General features: G+C 43.0%; 1 pseudogene; it reads right to left on the reverse strand.

Annotated features, from left to right (window-relative positions):
- LOC113018524 (nuclear factor 1 X-type-like) overlaps positions 1 to 6,323 on the reverse strand; it is a 28,042-nt pseudogene extending 21,719 nt beyond the window's left edge.
- Positions 6,324 to 6,548: the final 225 nt, after the last annotated feature.

Below are 6,548 nucleotides of genomic sequence, written 5' to 3' on the forward strand. Positions count from 1 at the left end.
AAAGAGATGGAAAGAATGAGAGAGAGAGAAACAGGGCTGGTTAAATAATAGGCAATAGGGGATTTTAATGTTATAGAGTGCAGCAAGTGTCTATAAAATAGTTACATCATTACTGTTGGCAGTATTAAAATGGCAGCATGTGAGTGGGAGGGACGGAGAATACATGAAAATTTAGCAATTTAACAAAATCCCCAAAGCCAAATACGACACCCAAGAGATATATGTTAAGTCTATTGAAAATACATTTGACGTGATCACCATCATGATGGTTAACAGTGCGGTTACCCAAAGAGTGAGTGGCTATGACTTCAGCATGTGAATGGGTGGTTGGAGTAGTGCCGCTCAGGATTTTGGTATAACTTTTAGGTATCTGGAGAATATCAAAAATGAGAAATTCAACATTTTGGGAAATAAGCAAAATACTGATGGATGATAAAACTGGTGGCCTTCTGATGTCTGTATTATAAGTCAGCATTGAAGGCAGCCAGCTCCTGGTTAGCTTAATGTTGTCTCAGTAAAAAATAAATAGATAAAAGAACAGCTAGCTCGGCTCTAGTCAACCAACAGCTCTGAGATTCACAAATGAATATAAAGAAACAAAAACAGAGAGAAGAGCAATTTGCCCTCATGGCCCTTTACAAGCCAGTTAGCCTATCACAAAACAAAGAACAAACACTTATTCTCATTTAATAACCTCGAGATAAACTGAAGCAAGAAACACAATGGTGTCATGTGACAGTAGCCCATCAGTCACATGACCAATTAGTCTCTGCACTGCATTAGCTAACTGGCTGCTAGCACAGCTTCCTCTTTGCTGTGCAATAATGTAAATTGCTGTATTTCCCAAAATCTCAAAGTACTCCTTAGGAACACCACATGCAACATTACAGTCATTACAGTGGGTTTACTTTAAGTTAGATTTGTAAAGGACTCGGTTACACCCACTTGATAAACAAAGTTGCTAAACATTTAGGCAGATGATGTTTGTGTTTCGCAGTCTAATGCATGACACTCGCACACACGTGCACTCAGTCCTGGAGGTGAGCTTAATAGATGTTAGCTCTAATGCCGTAAAAACTAAATGTGTCCATCTCTGCAGCTATTCTCAACAGTCAGACAACAAACACTAGACAGCAGGCTATCCTCAGTTTGTGGTCTGATTGAAGGGGCAGTTCAGCCAGAACAAAAAGTTTTTTTTCTGTCTTTTATCCAATAGCTTCAGGATCAGCTTTCTTTCTGTATCCCATCACAACAGTGGTGTGATGTACATAAACCTTGTTTGTTTTGAAGAACTGGTACTGGAAAGACATTTTTCCTATTTCCAAACACAATTTTCAAATGCATTAAGCATTAGATGATGGCAGAATTTCCAGCGATGGAAATAAAAGACCTTGAAATTTCTGCAAATTCCCCGAATCTCTACAAACTGTTTAGAGTAAACTGAGAAAATGTGTTTTTTACTGGCTCTTTAAGTCCCTGCTGTATGTGAGAAATGATGCTTTGGTGGGGGGTCCATTTAGGTATGGCATATAAGAGGATTAGAAGTTGAAAAATGAAAGATGGTGCAAGTGGGGATGATGAGGGGGGGCGAGTATTGAAGAGTCAAAATAGATGCAAGCGGGTATGATGGTGAAACATAATTAGCTTTAGCTTCTGGTCCATGTCAAGTCAGGAATTTAATATTTGTGGGACATTTGTGGGAAATACATCTTTTTGCCTCGTTGCTGAGAGTTATTTAGAGCGTTACCATTCTAATAGCTGCACAGTAAGTATGAGCAAAACACAGCAGGAAGTGGAGGGGCTAGTTTGGGCTTTGTCACATATGCACTGTTACAGGAGGAGACGATCATATTAAACATGCTGTCTCAAATAACGAAGTCAGTGCCCAAACCTTCTGTTTATAAATCAGGAGAAAGGCGGCTTGCCTCATAATGTGAACGAACTGGGCGCTGCACCAAGGCCTAGATAACATCAGATATAATGCTCATTTTGATGACCTCAGCTAGCAATGAGACCTTTTGCTGAAACCAGACTGCTTGTTTCCCTCTTTTAAAGTTACGCTAAGCTGACCAGCTGGTGCTTGCTTCTTGTTTACTCTACAGACATTACAATAGTATCAAAACTACAGAAGCTAAACGTATTTCCCAAATGTCAAATTGTTTTTTTAAGGCTTTACGATTCAAGGTGAAGCCAGTGTTTAAAGTTTGCCTCTGAATTGATGTGGACCTCAGCACAGTTTCTGGATTGCGTGCAAAATCTGATGCAGCAGTTGCAGCGGGACTACCTGCATCCACATCATTAGGCCAGCCGCTGGACTGAGAGCTGCTGCCAGCCGCTGGGGAACGGCCCGAGTAGAAGACATCATCCACTGGGCTCTCCATCTCACTGTCGTCAATGGACTTGCGCTTGTTGGAGCTGGGAGAGGAAGGAGAAAGATTAGTAAAAGGGATTCATTATGAGAGCAATCTGAAGCAGGCCAGGGTTTCCCACTAAAATAAATAGGCACAACTAATTAGTACAGGGGACACTGATAAATGTCATATCATCTTAAATCAAGGGAAATGAAACAAAGTCACCTTTTCTCTTCAGTTATCTACATTTTGTTTTCATATTATGTTACAGTCTTAAGGGACAAAGCAGCATAATTGGAGACAACAAACACGAGGCCAGAATTTTAACACATGCTGTGTCCACGCCGGCTCAAAGCAGCCGCGCGCTAGAAACTGCAAGCAGAAAGTGTGCCTGGTGATGTCGGAGCCTATTTTTGTGTGTGTTTGCACATTCCTACAAACACATACATCTGTGACCAATAAAATAAAAGGGGCTGTGACGTACAGCGTGTGCGTATACGTGGGACAGCATGCGTGTGGCTTTTGTGTGATGCAGGGGTCTGTGCTACATTAGTATCAAGGGAGATATTCTGTAATGAGTGTAACTACTCCGTGGGAGACTTGCATAAAGCTCCCATTTCAGTCCTGCAGCGTAAGATGAGCGGGAGAGGACGGCAGAGGAGAGGGAAACAGACACAAACAAGGAACGGGTGACAGACAGATCGGTGGGAAATATGAGTGGGGACGAGGAGGGTTAGTGACGAGGAAGGAGAGAGAAAGATCACGATCAAAAAAGCAGAGCAGGCTAAGCATTAGGAAACACAGTACAGAGGTTGGAGAATGAAGAATAGCAAGTGGCAGAATTAGATTTAGAAGGAGCGTTTCGAGTGCTTCGTGTGTACCTGGTGGAGGGGGTGGAGGTGATCGAGCGCCGCCCCAGGGTCACCTGGTTGATGTTGTAATAGCCGGGGCTGTCCAGGTCAGCCAGAGAGAAGTTGGGGCCTGTCGCTGTAGCCACAGGGGCTGAGGGGATGCACACAGAGGAAACGAGAGAAAAGAGACACATCATAGAAAAAAACTAGAATTAAAAGCTGAAAGTGGTGAGAGAGCCGTCGACTGCAGAAACAGTTCTTTGTTTAAGCTTCGCAGAAGATGATTCCTGATAACTCTGACGTTTCAAGTAGCACTACAAATGTACTCATTTCAAAGTCTCTATAGCCTTACTAGTCCATTTTGGAGACACTGACACGATTATGTTACAGGACTTTGCTAAAACTTCTATTCAACCTCGTAGGACCTGGTGTCCACATATGGGAACATCACATTTTGGGTTGTCTGGACCAGCGGTCCCCAACCTTTACGTTTCCCCCAACCACAGACCGCTTTATGTCTGACCTTTAAGGTGTCGCAGATAAATACAACAAAATAAACCAGTAGAGCTACCACAAAAAAGATTTATTCATGACACACAGGACACTGACTTAATGAATAAACATGATAACAAAATAATGATAAAACCCTGAAGACCATAAATTTCACCACTCCGAGCCTCAACTCTCGGGCCCGGCACCAAACGACCCACGGACTGGTCCTGGTGCGTGGCCCGGGGGCTGGGGGCGGCTGGTCTAGACCGCAATACTAAATTTTGCTCTTTCAAAATTTGTTGTTTCTCATTTTGTTTGTGTACTCAGGAAAATGCTGCTGTGTTCAGTTTTGCACATCATTACTCAAATGTGACTTTTAGCGTTCTAATCAAACACCATCGAGCCAGATAGCAAAAGAGGAATTCAAAAATGCACGTTCGGATCTTAGCAGGTTAATGTACGAGTGATATAATTATGCAAATCAATCCAGCTACTCAAAACTACTAGTTATAATAGGTTATAGAGTAATATACTTATAATAACATAAGTAACTATATACTAAGAATGAGAGGTGACAGTGGTTGACTCACTCTGCGACACACGGACCAGCTCGGCTACGTTCCACACACCCGAAGTAACAAAGCAGTCCTGGAAACTCAAGTTGCCTGGTTAAAGGGAGAAAGAGACATTTGTGAGTTACACTCTGAATGCACACACACACACACACACACACACACACACACACACACACACACACACACACACAGAAAGAGGCTGAAAAACACGTGTGGAAAGGCCTGTCACACTGCTGGTGTCATCCACTGGGCCCATGTGTTTTCTATAAGGTACAACAGGCCTTTGGTTTGGACGTGTTCACTTTCTTGACTGTTGACAGTCCAACATACACAACCAATCAGATCCAACAAGCGGCTGTAATCTCCACACAGACAGCTATGTAATGGATGATGCGCTGCGCATTGCGATCTTCATGTATATATCATGCGCACGCATAATAAAGTGCACATGTTTAATAAGAGGTACTGGAACACTGATATACACACGTCCTCGCACATCTGTCCTTTCAGTCTGTTGAGACTGTAACCAAAACCTTGATTATAACTTGTGTTGAAGTTTCACAACTACAGTCATCATTTCTTCTCAGTCGACTACACTGCGCTGTAGCCTGTGATGGGTTTTGTCAGTGGAACATTTTCTTAACAGTTCTTAGTTTCAACGTTACGATCATCTGACTGCTTGTCAGCTGTGTTAGTTTCCAGCACCGTGTCGCTTTTATCGACAATAACACGTATGAACAATACTCGACTTCAAATGAGCTACAACAAACCCTCGACGCTTGCTGCCTGACGATTGACCAATATGCTGACCCTTGGCCTAAATCTTAAATCTAACATTTTAGCCATCAACTCTTGATTTTGAGCACAAAGGCCTAAAAAGAGAAAAACAAACAAAAGAAACAAAATACTGTAAGATGCAAAATCACTTTAAGCTAGCAACGAGCCAGACAGCAGAACGTGCAGATAAATTTGCAGCTAACATAATAAACTGGACTGATATTTGTCAGGTGTCTAGAAACCTGATGACTGATAATGTTCTGGTATCAGCTGACAACAGGTAAGAACCTTGTTTTCACATAAGGAGCTTCATAAAAGTCTTTAAAAAAGGCTTTTATGAAGCTTAGTGAACTCACCTGATCTTTGATTCTTATTTTATTTAAACTGAATGTAAACAGCGAGGTAAGTGAAATGTCTACACACGAAACACACCGTCACAGGTGAAAGGTACACAAATTAAATGTGCTGCATTCTGAACTTCTGTTCCCCAAGTAAAGTTTAAGTATGCGACACTATGTTGTCCATGTCGTATTACGCTGTGTGTAAAGCGGATCGCTTTATGGCTCCGGGGCCGAATCCATTTTAAATCCACACCCTTCTCTCCCCTTCCCTCTGTCTGTCCATCACTCCCCCCCACGCCTTCTCCCTTCGCCTCTCATTCTTTCATTCAGTTCTTTTCAGCCCTCCTTATTTCTTCTCCTCTCGCTCCTTCACTCCATCCCTGCCCGGGGTTAACCACAGCGGGGAGAGCGCATGAGGTCAGCGCTCAGCTTCGGCAGCGGCCATGTGGTTCCCATCTTCCAAGAACGTCAGTGTGATTTATGAGCGGCCTGCCACAAACCCAGCACAGCCCCCACGCTACAGCACCATCAGCTCGCCTTACCATAATAAACTTAGATCCAACTCTGCTGGGACGCACTTGCACAGGCACAGAGGCCCGCGTGTAGGGCTAATGCACATACATGTGCATGCATGACTGTATAGGTGTGACTGCGTGCAGGCACAGGTATGTTTTTTAATAATTGCACATGTAGAGTGAGATTAATGGAACGTGCACTTGTAAACCTACCGTTTGGTGGGGGCTTCACATCTGTGTCTCCTTGCTGGTTTGAGTTGTCTGATTGTCCTGATTGTTCTGCAGAGAGAGAGAAAAAGAAAGAAAGATGGTGAGTCAGGTGGACAGATGTCTGGACACTGACCAAGGTGAGGGGGCAGGTAAAGAACAGAGGAGTCTCCTGAGAAACTATATGGTAAACTCTTTTCACTGACAACGGACAGACGTGTTGAGATTAAAAAGGCAGATATTTGCACTCGGTCGAGGCTCAGAGTACCGTTAGTAGATTCTTATCTGGTCATTATCGTACTCACAGCCTTAGTGTATGTTTGGTAAAGTGCTACAAATCCCCCAAAACATTTTTAATGCCAACAATTAACTCAGCGTAGTGTAATTTCTGGGTATTGATGCACCGTCTTTGCCATTTTTTTGAAAGACCTTCTAAAAT

The sequence above is a fragment of the Astatotilapia calliptera genome, unplaced genomic scaffold (assembly GCF_900246225.1).
Source record: "Astatotilapia calliptera unplaced genomic scaffold, fAstCal1.2 U_scaffold_99, whole genome shotgun sequence".
NCBI classification, from domain to species: Eukaryota; Metazoa; Chordata; class Actinopteri; order Cichliformes; family Cichlidae; genus Astatotilapia; species Astatotilapia calliptera.